Source organism: Phaseolus vulgaris, chromosome 6 (genome assembly GCF_051622355.1).
Source record: "Phaseolus vulgaris cultivar YP4 chromosome 6, ASM5162235v1, whole genome shotgun sequence".
Classification (NCBI taxonomy): Eukaryota; Viridiplantae; Streptophyta; class Magnoliopsida; order Fabales; family Fabaceae; genus Phaseolus; species Phaseolus vulgaris.
This window is the reverse complement of record NC_143503.1, coordinates 5,609,646-5,625,176: the sequence shown is the minus strand read 5'-3', so window position 1 is coordinate 5,625,176 and position 15,531 is coordinate 5,609,646. Positions and strand designations below refer to the sequence as shown.

Sequence of the window (15,531 nt, the reverse complement as noted above, 5' to 3'; positions counted from 1 at the left end):
GAATCATAAAATACAGCACAAGAATCGTACAATATCGTACAATATTGCATACAAATATTGTATATAATTTGATAATTATTATTTCCTTAATATAAGAAACATAAAGAATTATTCCCTAAATTCTTGGAGTGATGTTAATCAAGGTTGTCAAACTTAAACATGATCTTAACTTAATCTACTACATCAGTTATCAATATCGAATAACATTTTGGAAGATACGTTACCAACCTCTAACTCTCCGTCTAGGGAAAGCTTCCGAACGAGGGAGGAATGAGTCTGCAAAGTGTGTTTAACCTTCTAAAGAAAACAAGAGGAACATGTGGTCAAGAATCATAAAATACGGCACAAGAATCGTACAATATCGTACAATATTGCATACAATAATTGCATATAATTTGATAATTATTAGGTTCCTTGGGCTCATAATAGTTTCTATGTTTATGTTTTTTAGGGTTTTTTTGGTAGTAGTCTTTTTTATGGCGACTACTATGATCATCTTGGCTTTGTGAAGGGTTTATATGATGAATGCTTCTGTTTGTGAGACCGTTCCCCATACCTACTCCTAGACCTATAGACTTTGTCTTCCTGAAGTTGCAAAAGTCTATTTAATTTATCCTTCAACTCATAAATATATTTTGTTTATTTTGCTAGCGTTTCATGGACATCATTAGAATATTGAGGGTTAAGGTTACCATGAACACTGGATTTATGTGAGGGATCACCCATATTTGATTTAAAACATAAATTGTTTCCACAAAGATTTACAAATCAACTTGAATGATCAAAGATTTTTGAAAATGTTAATTTTTTTGAAGTGAATCAAGGAATCAAGTATGAGTATTCCCCAAGTTCACTTTCAGGAAAGTGAGGTGAGTCACAATGAACTATTTAAGTACCAAAAATTTCCTACCTAGAGTTTAACTTAGATAGTTTTCACAAAAGTTCACTTAAAGAACTTCAGTACAATTTTTTATGAATGTGAGTTTGTGAATGCAATAAAATGATCCTAAGATCAAAGGAAGATAAACTAATAGCAAGAAATTAAAAATGCTATGTATCACAGAGACTTAAACACGAGCAAATAAAGGAAGGAAAAAGCAAAAACAAAGGCAAGAAAATAAAAGCTAGTAAAGTAAACTAGTCGAATCCTAAGGTGAAAATGCAGTTGACACGAAGAGCCCACTGACACACTTGCACCACTAATGCTCGTGTAAACTATTAGAATGTCTAAGACCATCCTTGTTAAAGACACCATTCTTCTCAACTAAGAGAAAATGTTCAACTTGGAAGAATTCAGAAATAATATTTGCCTTAGTTTTTGTATAAAATGTAAATAATATAATATTATTTTCTGGCCTTGTAATTTTGAGCCAACTTTAGAATATGAATATCTTTCTCTCCGAACAAGACTACCTTGGGGCGCCTCTTTCTTTGTATGTTGACTCTTCAAGCTCCTTAAGAAGTTAGGCGCCTCCTTCCATGACCCTCCAAATCTCTAAAAGTCACATCTCAAGCTATGAATGGAGAGCTTTTTGTAAATAAGATTGACACATGGCAAGCTAGGAATGAAGAGTCTCTTGTAAATAGGATTGCCACATGACAAGATAAAAATGGAGAGTTTTCTATATATAGGATTGCCACATGGCATGTTAGGAGTGGAAAGTATTTTGAGAACTCATTAGTCATTTTTAGGAGTCTCTTTAGATTACAAAATAAGAGACTCCTCTCTTGTAATTTCTAGACTTGATAGATATATGAAATTGTGTTTCTGAAATTCTCAACACACTTTATCTATGTCTCTCTTTATGATGCTCATTGCATTCTTAGAAACTCAAGGAAGTTGGCCTAACATCTTCCTTGGCCCTTGCACCTTGTAAAACTCGTACCCAATCCAAGAACTTCCATGTCCATTCGGTGCATCCTCCATAAACCTACAAGTATTTCGTTGTCCATCAATCTCCACTCAACACTCAAGAAGAATTTAAGTAAACTATTAGAATTTCTACTGGGATTGCCTTTGGAGCAAATTCCAAATCAACCAAAAGTAAAATTCCACAAAGGTTTTCTGATACAAAAATTCAAGAACAAAAATAGAACACAATTGTGATGAACTCCTTTAGTGATTGAAGATTCTTGATGTGGAAGATGAATTAAAGTTGTCCTCTAAAATTTATTTTCTCCTTCTCTTCTTTTATAGAAACTTTCTCAACCAAGTATCACCCTCAAAGAAGAAATCCAAAAGTTCTCTTCCTCAACACCAAAAGTTGAATCAACAAACCTGTTAGAATTATAGGCCTTAAACAAGAGGGGGTGAATTGTTTATGGAAGATTTTCGCAAATATTGAAGTTTGATTGAAAGACAATGAAGAATCAATCAATTAGAAATCTGTTAAGCCAAAAAGAAAACTGATTTTAACTTGATTCCAAAAAATCAACCAGTTGTTTTTGCGAAACAAATGGTTGTTTATATCAGCAGTTTATAAAATCAAAGCTAAAGTAGTTTAAAGAGTATAAGGAAAGAAAAGCTAAAGTAGTTTAAAGAGTTTAAGGAAAGAGAGATTCATACTGAATGTTTATATTGGTTCACTCTTTACCAAGAACTACATCCAGTCCTCAAAAACCAATGAGAACACTAAGTAATCAAACCTTGATTACAAATAACACACCAAAGTGATGATCTAGAACCCTTCAAGAACACACACCACCTTTGGCAACACCACACAGTTTTCAGAACAACCTCTGAAACTACACAACACCAATTCACACAGAATTACAATAATTAAGAAAGAATAAATGGAGCACACCTGGATACAATCTTAGATTAAAGCACTATTGATACAACACAATCCTATTCCACTCTTAAGAATGATCCAAAGCTCTTTGCAATCTTGGAAAAACTGATTTGAATGTTTTCTCTTAGTTGATTAACAACCAGGAGTGTAAAACAACTTATTTAAACTCCAAACAGTTGGTAAAAACATTTAATGCAAGAGCCAAAATCAGTTTAAATCATTTAAAGCATATTAAAACCACTTAATAGAATTTTGTTAAGGTATTCAGAAAAACAATCGATTGAAAACATGAAACAATCAATTGAATTGGTTTGACAACAAAGTCAACCAAAGTCAAGCTTTTTCAAATCCTTTTCAAAATACACTAAGTGTAAAATATTATATTTAAATATCACTTCAATACACAAGAGTTTGAACAAATTACTCCTAATCCCAAAGGGTGGAATTAGCCATTCATGTTGGCCATTACAAGCATGAAAAGTAAGAAATGAAGATCCAGGATGTTTCTCCTTGATGGCTGCCTTCTCAAGGGTTTTCTATCACCTTCTATTCTCCCAATGATGTTTAGGGTTGTGCCTCACGCCTCATATTTAACCTAGTTGGACTTTGGCTAATTGACTTCTCGCCTGGGCGAGTTGGACGAGAAAAAGCCCAACTTCGCTGGAATGATCTCGCCCAAGCAAGATTGGGCTCGCTTGAGCGAATTCCTCTAGAGTGCTTCTAGCTTAGGCGAGTTTTTGGGCGAGTTTTGAGCATTCCAACCTTCCATTTTCACCCTGTTTATTCTCTTTTAGCCCTTTCATCTCCATTTTCCCCTAGAATCCTGAAATTAACACAAATTTGGGAATAAATCGTTTTATTCATATTATAAGACTTTGGATAAAGTGTGATGAGAATTTTAGAAACACAATTTCATATATCAATGAAGTCTATATATTACAAGAGGGGAGTCTCTTATTTATAATCTAAAGAGACTCCTAAAAGTGACTACTGAGTTATCAAAATACTCTACATTCCTAACATGTCATGTTGCAATCCTATGTATAAAAAACTCTTTATTCTTATCTTGTCATGCGAAAATCCTATTTACATGAAGCTCCCCATTCCTAGCTTGTCATATGACAATCATATTTACAAGAAACTCACCATTCATAACTTGAGATCTATCTTTGAGTAATTTGGAGAGTCATGGAAGGAGGCACCCCAAGGTAGTCTTGTTTGGAGAGAAAGATATTCCTATTCTAAAGTTGGCTCATAAATACGAAGCCAAAAAATATTATTCTATTGTTTACATTTAGTACAAAAACTAAGGCAAATATTATATTTTAATTCTTCCAAGTTGAATCTCTGCTCTTAGTTGAGAAGAATGGTAGTTTTAGCAAGGATGGTCTTCCATCATAAGAACTCAACGATTACAAAACAAAAGGGTTCAAAGTTTATACTACAATTTTATGACACACAAAAAAACATAAACACATGGTGTGCATTCTAAGAGACATTTTATCAAACACATATAAAGGCTAAAAACTAAAATTATATGACAAAATTAAATAAAATTTAGACAAGACTATTGAAATACAAGGTTTAAAAACACAAAACAACACCTAATAGTACACATATCTTGAATCAAACAACAATTAAACCAAGAAATAAAACCCAAAAATCAAACTACAAAGAACATTAAACTCTTTGGGGTTTTGTTGCGGAAAGTGTATAGAAAGAAATGGCACAAGAAAAAATCAAAACAAACGAAACTAAATCGATTAAACTGACAACAAAAGGATATTAAAAGGTATAAAACATCATGAAACAAAGAAAAAACTGATTACACTCAAGAAAATTGCAAAACCAAGTGATGAACATCAAGAACAATGAAAATAAACGGTGAAAAATGAAAATAAACGGTAGAAACTCAAAATAAATGGTTGAAACTCAAAATAAACGATGAAAACTCAAAATAAACAGTGGAAAATTGAAGAACAACGTAGAACACATGACAAAAACACAAGAACATAATTTGGAATTCAAAGTCCTTAAGAACACAAAAAATAAATTGGGATTAAGGCTTATCTAAATCATGTTGCCTTGCTCTGATCCACTTGATGCAATCTGGTTCTTGAGTTTTGGAGGAGATTCATGGAGGAAGTGAAATTTTTGGAAGAGATTAAGTGAAGCACCAAAATGGGTTTGGGGAAAAGGAGAGGAAAGAGAGATTTCTAGGTTCAAAGGCCAAGAAAGAGGTTAGGCCAACTTCCTTGAGTTTCTACTAGTCTAGAAAGCATCTAGTAAAGAGAGACTTGGCGAGAAATGTGTTGAAAATTCAGAAACACAATTCAATATTCATTCAAGTCTAAAGAATACAAGAGATGAGCCACTTATTTATAGGTTCAAGTGTTCACAAACCATGCCTCTTGGATGCCTTCACCTTAGTTAAGTGAAACTTAACATGGTGAAGGTTAAAGCTCAAAACTGTGTATCTCTCCTCAAGATGCTTCTAGAAACCTATCATTACAAAAAAAGTGTATATTGTGGCGGTTATTTTCATATAAATTGGCGTTTATAACCGCCACAATATACACGTTTGGCGGTTTCCCAAACCGCCATAGAACTGGCCGCCACAAAGTTTAATGTGGCGGTTTTATGCTACTCGCCACAACACTCGCCACTTTAAACAGTGTAAGTAGTGGTGGTTTTTATATGTAGGTAGTGTCAGTTATAACTTTCGTAATTTAATTCATTGAAGAAGATTATGGCGCCATTATATATGGTATAATGTGGCATTTTTAACTAACGTAATTTTAATTTTGAATAAATAAAATTTAACCACCACTTTTTTACAATCTGTTTTGTACAATTAACCTAAACATAATAAAATAAAATAACGTATAAAGTTATAATCATCCATTCATTTCATTGAAAATTAAAGCACACATAATATTGGTCTAAAGTTTATACATAATTGAAAATTAAAACACATAAAAAGTTCATACATCCTTAATCAAGTTTAAAAGTACAACATGTACCGCCCTGGTGGTCGGGTGCGATGACGTGGCATCCTGCTACAGTATAGGCGTGTTGACAAGGCGCCAGGTTGACAGTTGGGGAGGAAGTCGGGAGGCACGTGTAGTCGCCGATAGTTAAGTTGGTGTGTTCCGATCTCCAGCTTACCAGAATAGGCGATCGCCAGGTTGGGGATGAAGTCGCCAGATGCAGACTCAGGCGACCAGGCAGTCGGAGATCGCCAGAACAAGCACATCGCCGAAGATAAAGGAGAAGCAGATTATGAAGGCGGCCAGCGAGACCACAGGGAAGGTGTATGAAGGCCTTACCTCGCCAGTTTCAGTAGAGATCGCACTCCTGAGTTAGCTATGCACTGGGCAGTACCATGCATAGGTAACTTAGCCAAAATGAGAGTAGAAACAGCGCCAAGTCAGGAAGCCTCCAGATGATGGCACGTGTACAGTTGGATACGAGCCACGTGTCCAAGTCTGTAACTGCCAGGAGAGAGAAAACCACCAGGTATATAAGAGTTCCTAACGGATTTTCTAAGGTACGCACGTTCAGTTCATACACTTTACGCTTGCGAGTGACAGAGCTGTTTGTGAGAGAGATTTGCACGGTTCCAGTTCTTAGTATTTGGTGATACCGTCACTGACTTGAGCGTCGGAGTGCGATCGGCCGCAGCGGCGCCGTATCGTTTCTTTGCAGGTTCTTGAGATAGATCCAGAGGAGGAACAGAGGTGAGAAGCGGCGCGCACGTCGATCCTTTGACGAGGCATTCTCCAGCGCTCCGGTCAACAGGCAGGATCATCAGGCGCCCACCGTGGGGCCGTGTAAAACGTGCTCCCATCCACAGCGTGAGTTCGTGGAAGTTTTCGAGGTTTTCTGCGCGGTTGTGTGTTGGTGCAACCGTCGTTCTTGGTTTCTTTGAGTTTCGTTCGGTGAAGTTTGTGTTTTAAACCGTTCGTTCGGCTTTTCGATCGGTGGATTCGAGTTCTTTCGTTTGGTTGTTTGGTTCGCGGGGAAACGGTGGTTTTTGGTGAAGCTGCGATCTTCTTCGAAGGTTTGCGGCGTTCTTGAAGTTCTTGCGCAGTTTCTTGAAGTTTTCTCCGGTTGATCGCTGGTTCGATAGTGGTTGAAGTGTCGTTTGCTGTATTTCTGTGGTTCGCTGAAGTTAATGAGAAAGATGAGAAGCAATCGTTCCAGTCCCGTGGCTCCCGTCGCAGCTGAAGGCGACGCCGCCATGACCATGGCGCAGATGGCAGAAATGATGCGCTCATTGCAGGCCACTGTAGAAGCCTCGCGCGTCGAGCAGGCAAGGATACATGAAGACCTGGTCGCCTCTCGCGCCAGGAACGAGGAGCTCAGCAAGGTAGTTGAGGAGCTACGTCGAGCTCTTCAGGAGCAGCAGGTTCGTGCTTCTGCTGAAGAGGTGGCACCGTCGACGCCGCCTCGTGTTTTCCCAATGCCTTTCATTCAGGCGATTACCGACACGCCAATTCCCACGAGCGTGGTCCCGGTTAAAGCTGTTTTTACTGGCGTGGAGGATCCAGAGGCTCATCTGACCACGTTCCACACACAGATGATGCTGTCAGGAGGGTCGGACGCCGTCTATTGTAAGATGTTCGTGAGCACGCTCCAGGGAACGGCGATGGAGTGGTTTGTGAGCCTGCCTAATGGCCACATAACTAATTTTCAACAATTCTCGAAAATCTTTGTCGAGCAGTATATTGTGAACAAGGCACCGCCCAGGGTGTCCTATGATCTGTTTGATATAAGGCAGTACCATGGGGAGTCCCTCAGAGACTACCTCAATCGCTTCGGAGCACAGATGGTCAGATCGCCGGCTAAGGATGAAGAAATGCTGGTTTATGCCTTCAAGAAGGGCGTGCAGCCAGGGCCATTCTGCGAAGCCTTGATCAGGGCTCATCCAGCGACGTTTGCTGAAGTCAGGCGACTTGCGGTGGCCCACATCGCCGACGAGAGTGAGGTCGCCGAGAAGAGAGGCAGCGCGGCTCCCGCCAGGCCACGCGCCCAGACCAGGATCCAGCCACAGAGGGTGCTGGAAAACGGCAGCGGCGGCCAGAAAGGACCAAAGGACTCGCTATCCTTACGATAGGAGAAATAAGGGAAGAAGCCAGGCGCGCCAACCGCCGGCACGCCAACAACCAGCACGCCGGGAATACAATCGCCCGCCTAAGCACAAATTCGTCATGGGACTAGCGGACCTGATTGCTATCCCTAACATATCTGCTAGGTTGAAGGCGCCCGAAAAGGTGGGCGACAAGGTGCTGGGGTCGAAGCCGGACGTCTGGTGCGAGTTTCACCAGTGCTTTGGCCACAACCTGGACTCGTGTTTGTCTTTAGGATACCAGCTCGACGATCTGGTTAAGAGCGGGTTCCTAAACGACTATCTGCTGGACAGAAGGACCGGAGGAGCGTCGAGTTCCCAGCCGGCAGGTGGAGAAGCCCAGCAACACGAGATGCCCATCCATGGGGAGATCCACACCATTGCAGGGGGTTTCTCAGGTGGTGGATGCACCGCATCGCAGAGGAAAAAGTACGCACGTTCAGTTCATACACTTTACGCTTGCGAGTGACAGAGCTGTTTGTGAGAGAGATTTGCACGGTTCCAGTTCTTAGTATTTGGTGATACCGTCACTGACTTGAGCGTCGGAGTGCGATCGGCCGCAGCGGCGCCGTATCGTTTCTTTGCAGGTTCTTGAGATAGATCCAGAGGAGGAACAGAGGTGAGAAGCGGCGCGCACGTCGATCCTTTGACGAGGCATTCTCCAGCGCTCCGGTCAACAGGCAGGATCACAACACATAATTGTTCAAAAGTTCATACATCCCTAATCAAGTTTAAAATTAAAACACACATCCCTAATCAGTTTTGCTTCTAGTACTTGATTTTATTATTTGATTAGGTGATGGAGCACCACTTCCATTATCTTATGCCTGAAATAAATAATTTTAAGTTAATGAATTTGTATGTTTATAATTATAAAATAAAAGACACCAATAAATATTTAAATATATTAATACCTCATTGATGGATGCATGAACCAAATTAGCTGCCATTGCAGCAAAATGTTATGGAACATCTTTTCTTGAAGCAATATATGCAAGCAAAGTGCTCATTTGATTTTTCACAGTTGCAAGCTCAGTTTCCTCCACATTTGATGAAGTTGAACTAGAGGAAGCATAGTTCATACCACTTAGCCTTGTTGTGGATCCTTTGAAAGCAAGGTTGGGACAAACTCCATATGATAACCCTCTAACTCGACCCGGATGCTCCTTACCAAATATGACACCAATTGAATTTTCTGCAGATATATCTGAACCACCTTTTGGATTTGTCAACATTAGTTCAGCAATTTTTTCCTTGGATAAAATTGAAAATAATTAAAAGAACAACATCAACAACTAAGCCTAATCATACATGTCGAGGATCATTTGCAAATTCTAAATGCAATAAATCAAATGATTTCCAAGCCTCAAAATCTCTAGGTTTCCTCATCAACCCATCTTGATTATCCTTTGATGCATGCCATGTCATAGACTCAATCGTCTTAGAACTCAAAAAATCTTTGCAAATGCGGTTTTAATGGAAGGTAACGCAAGATTTTTGCGTATTGCTTCTTATCTTTATTTTTCCACTTAGATGTTTTGCACCGTTTACATTCTTCTAAGCCTTCATTGTCTTCACCCGAATAAAGCATACAGCCTTTTGGGCAAGTTTGGTAATCACAGTCTTCGCCTCATAGACAAGTTAGGAAACTTAGCATGTTCAAATGCGTCCTTTAGCAACTCTATAATCATGGTCATTGCTTTGTCACTCATTCTACTCATGCATTTGATATGGTACAACTTCAACATGAATGATAACTTCGAATACTTTGTACAACCTTCATATAAGGGTTCATTATTATCCCTCATCAATTCATCAAAGTTTGTATTTCCTTCATCACCCATAGTTTGCAGAACATCAACTTCAGTATCCTCATCATGCCCCGTAAACTCGAATGCATCAATCAACATGTCTGCCATCGGATTTTGAGATTCCAATAAATCTTCAATGACATGCACACTTATAGCGACCATTGACTCAGTTACACTTGATCTGCAAATACCAAGTTTTGTAGTTTTGAGAGAAAATTGTACATTTTAAGTGTTCTTGAACTACATCCCTTGTTTGTCACTTTTTGAAACCAGACTTTGCCTATGGACACTTAATTACAGGGCCATTAGCATGTTGAAATGCAATATCCAAAAACACGTTCAACCCATTTGCATACTCAATGGTGTTTCGTGGTTTACAAATCCACAATTTATCAATTGGCGTACTGCAATTAATGAATGAATGAAACTTTACAGGAAGAGATTATTAAGTTGCAAATATTATTTAATATGAATAGTAATTATATATAATATATTATTTAACCAAAAGTATAAATTACATTATATATTATTTTCTGAGCATAACTTAAATATTGGTTTATTATCCATAATAAAAACAAATAGAAATGCGTGTGCACATCACTGTAATAAGAAAACTGGTGTGAGTATTTAATAAATATAAGATTATTAAGAATGAACATAGAAATGCGTGTGCGTAGTTGCTAAATGGATTTTCAATAATATTGTAAAGGTTTTTTAATGTTTTTGTGTTGTATGGTGAAGGGAGATAATATAATTAATAATATAAAAATTATTAATAATATTTATATATTTAATATCATTTATATTATTAATTTCATTAATATTATTATTATTCAGATACACATCTCACGAAAACAACTGCTTCAGTTTTAGATATTCACAAACATACAAACATGAGTTTTTGAGTAATGTTGAGGAGAGGTGTAATCCTAGGGTTACATATGTGATGGATCCATATTATTTAATTATCTTATTTTATTTAACAATAAGCGTTGATTATATATTAACTTAAATATAATTATATTTATATTTTATTATTTATATAAATATATTATAAGGTCTATAATAAAATAATAATTTTAATTGTATATTATATATTATGATGTTAATGACAAACTTCACTGCATATTTTTGTAAGACAATATTGACAACATTGATAAACCTAATTTCAAAGAGTTTGCCTTTTTCTCATAATAAGCCTAAATACGAACATCTTATTCATATCTTAACTCTGAGATATTTGAAGATATACCTTCTTTCAACATATGTGGAGAACAATATTTCAACATATGTGGAGAACAATACATGATAACTAATTTAGTTATAACTTATATCTTTCAACATATGTGGAGAACAATACATGATAACTGATTTAATCATAACTTATATCTTTCAACATATGTGGAGAACAATACATGATAACTGATTTAGTTATAACTGACAGAATTATAAGTTTCAAACTTATTTTTGAATATTTTAACCAGTTATAACTAAAAGCCTACAAATAGAGATTGATTCATTATCCTCTATATTTATGCATTTATACATAATAACAAACTTTGTACTTAATCATTTATATTTTATAATTATATTTATTTTTAGAAAGAGATAAAATTTAATAAATAGTACAAGTCTATATCATTTATAAAGTATGAAGAAAAAAGAACATAGTCAAATAAAAATAGTGTTAAATTGAAAAGATAAGATAAAAAAAAATTGTTGACCGATGAATTATGTACTTTTAATTATTTATTCTATAATTTTATGAATTCTGATTATATGTTTTCTTTTTCACTTTAACACATTAGTTGTATAATTTCTTAAATTGTTAATGTATCGGTGGGTACTAGACGAGTCAGTCACTCGATCTTAGTGACCGACCAATCGTGTCAAAATAAGTATTGTAATTGTAAAGTGACACAATGAAAGTAAAATTATCTCTTTAATAAAAAATTATGAGTTCAAATTTAAAATAGACAAAATTTAATATTTTTCACAATTACTAGTGATATAATAATAACGAAGTTGGTATTTTATGATATGTTATATTAAATAATCATTATTAATTTATAAAAATTCAATAAATTTTTTATTAATCATATTTTTATTGAAAGAAAAATAAATTTATCATATGCTATTTTACATTAATAAATAATTATTTATAACATGTATATTTTTTATTTTTAATAAAAATTTAGTGACAACTTAAAAATAGTCACAAGTAATATACAAACAGTGACAACTTTAAATATAGTCACAAGTAATATACAAATAGTAACAACTAATATACAAATAGTGACAATTTAAAATATAGTTACAACTAATATACAAATAGTGACAACTTAAAATATAGTCACAACTAATATACAAATAGTGACAAATTTTATATATAACACTATTAATTACATTATCACAAAATAAAAATAATATTGAATTATGAAAAATAAGATCATAAATATAAAATAACATAAATTTAATAGTTTTTTTCGTAACAATAAATTTATAACATATTACTATTGATACAAACTTTGTTATAATTCTAAAGTGGTATAGTGGAAATAATGAATTTTTTTCATTCAAGGGTTTTGAGTTCAAATTTAAAGTAGAACAATTATTTTTTAACTTTTTGTGACAAAGTAAAAAAATAGTCATAATTTTTATACTTATCATTGTTAATTATATTATCATAAAATGAAAATAATGTTAGACATATTATAACAAACTAATAATTAATAACTTATCATTGATAAAAATAACTATTAATTTATAAATATTTAATAAATTTATATTAATTATATTCTTATTATAAAAAAATATTATATATTTTTTAGTAATTATTTATGATGTGTTCTTAACCTTTTAATATAGTTATTGTGATATTTCTTAATTTTGTCACTATTATAAATAACATTTGTGACAAATAAAATGAGTAATCACAAATAATAGATAAATAGTGACAAATTTGATTTTTATCACTAATTTTAATATATTTATTGTGATATTTTTTAGTTTTGTCACTATTATAAACAATATTAGTGACATTAAAAAAAATAGTCACAAATAATATATAAATAGTGACAAATTTTATGTTTATCACTAATCTTTTGTCACTAAAACTAATTTTTCCTGTAGTGCATGGTGGATGTCCCAGTTAAGGTTCCATATAGCATATTAATTTCGTGGTTTTACTTATATCCTAATTCTTTTAAATAAAGAAAATTAGAATGTGGTAGATATATTGAAAGACCTCCAAAGATGAAAGTAGCATAGCTGGAAAAATTCTACTTAAGGTAGGTCAACTTACACTAGAATGTATATATGTTAATGACATAGCATAACTAGCATACAAGTTTTGAATTCTACAGTATTACTGAATAATCTACATTACTCTATCCAACAATGAAGTAAGTTGACTTACTTACCAAAGTATAAAACACTCTCAAATAATTTACAAGATTAACAACAGTCTTACCATATTATAAGATAGAATAAAGATGAACAAAAGAGTAAAAGGAAGACAAATGATATGAGAATCAATATATCTTTTTTATTGATTGAAATCAAATCAAATAGTTTGAATATATACAAGCAGTACACTCATTCTAGGTCTAGCTAAAAAGAGAAAGAATTAATCAATAAATACTAGAATCATAACAGACAAAGACAAAAATAAAGGTTATTCACCTCTATAAAGAGAAACAACTAAGAATTAGAAAAGACACAATTAATATTAGCATCCTTCTACAACTCTTTTATCCATATCCTTTAATATCCCCCACAAGCTGGGGAACAAATATTGATGAGACTCAGCTTGGAACAAATACTCTTGAAAGATTGAGGACTTAAAGTTTTGGTATAAATGTCAGTCAGTTGCTCTGTGGTGGAAATGGGAAGCAAATGGATGAGACCCTTCTTTAATTTTTCCTTAACAACGTGACAATATATTTCTATCTATTCTTACGCTCGTGAAACACTGTGGATTTGTTGCAATATATCTTGCTGAGTCATTGTCACAATATAAAAGAGATGGTTGCTCAAAAGGAATTTTGAAATCTTGAAGAAGATAAGTTAGCCATTAAATTTCATATGTAACAGTGGTCATTTCCCTGCATTCAGCTTCATAAGAACTCTTTGATATTGTTCCTTGCTTCTTTGATTTCCATATGAGAGAATTCCCAAGATACACACTAGAACCATCACTGATTTTCTTGAATCACTACAGGTGCCCCAATCACTAACACAAAAGGCTTTGAGATGAGCAGAAGTGTTGGAAGAGAAAAATAAACCAAGACTTAGAGCTCTTTTAATATATATGAGAATTCTAATCGTTGCAGTAGAGTGAGCAATTGTAGGCTTAACAAGAAATTGAGAAAGTTGTTGCACGAAAAATGTTATGTCAGGTCGGGTATTAGTAAGATATATAAGTCTTCCAATCAATCTTTTGTAGGCTTGAATATCTGTGAAAGGAACACTTCCAGTAGAAGAGATTTTTTCATGATTATTAATAGGAATGAGTGCAGGTTTGCAGGCTAAAAGGCATGCATCTGTTAACAATTCCAATGCATATTTCCTTTGATTCACCATTAATCCTTTCTTACTTCTTGCTACTTCTAGACCAAGAAAATATCTTAAATCCCCAAGATCTTTAATCTTGAATTTCTTATTCAAGGGTTCTTTAATTCGAGCAATCTCTTCTTTATCATTTGCTGCCAATATTATATCATCAGAAGAATGTTGTAAAAGATCCTTCAGAAGAATGCAACATACACCAATAATGTTGTAAAAGATCCTTCAGAAGAATTAATGTTCCCGCCGGTTGACAGGGTGCGTCTTCGTGCGTGGCTTGTCCTCGCGAGCTAGGACACCTTCGTTCTGCTCCGTCTGTGAGTACCTGAAAAGAAGTGAACAAAGGGGCGCCCTCGTGGCCGTTTGCACTCCGACGATCAAGTCAGCTAGTGAGAAACATCAAAGGGTGACACACCCCCGTATCGGAACACCGTGAAGGGTTGCTCTGAAGGTGGTCGAAAATACTGAGGAACTAATACTGTGTTGCCCTAATTGTTTGTGCGTACAGTGGGTGCACAACGAAGCAAGTAGGGTTTACGTGTGTGTAAAACTGCGAGAATTAGGTCAAAACTCGGATCCTCTTTCAAACTTCCCAAGACCCTTTTTTTATACACCTCCCGCATTTAAAGCGCGTTGAAGCGCATTGAAAGTGTGTAAAAGTATGCCTTGAAATATTTGATACGTAAACTAAATTAACGCGTACCTTAGCGAACTTTCAGGAGAATATTGATGTTCCAGTACTTATTGCCACGTGTTCTTCTGACTTGATCGTTATCCTACGCGGAGAACCTCATAGCGTCGTAACCCAACTTAGGGTTATTCCATTGTGCGAGTCCTCTTTCCTTGAAGTGCATATGGTGCGTGGGGTGACTTTCTGAGCGCCAACTCAGACCCCCCCAATCCTCTAGTCGCTTCCCCTGGGAGTGTATTTACCTTCCTCTCGCACTACGCACGTGGTTTGCCCTTAGGCGTGGCCCTCTCATGGGTCGTATCTATCCTAAGGGCCTCCCAGCGGTGGCATGAGTACTTCACGAGTCAGGTTACTCCCTATTAGTACTAGAACTATGGACTTGAAGCCACCTTTCTCTTCTCTTTGTTACTGTTCTAGGCCACGTCTTAACCTGGCGATGCTTCAACTTGATGACACCCTCTCCTGGTGACGCCTTACTTTGGCGACGCCTTCTCTTGGCGACGCCTCATCTTGGCGACGCCTCAAGCGGTCAGTCTGTTG

General features: G+C 35.6%; 1 pseudogene; it reads right to left on the bottom strand.

The window, feature by feature from the left end:
• The window catches only part of LOC137833204 (protein ALTERED SEED GERMINATION 2-like), a 36,015-nt pseudogene extending 27,142 nt beyond the window's left edge, over positions 1–8,873 (bottom strand).
• Positions 8,874–15,531: the final 6,658 nt, after the last annotated feature.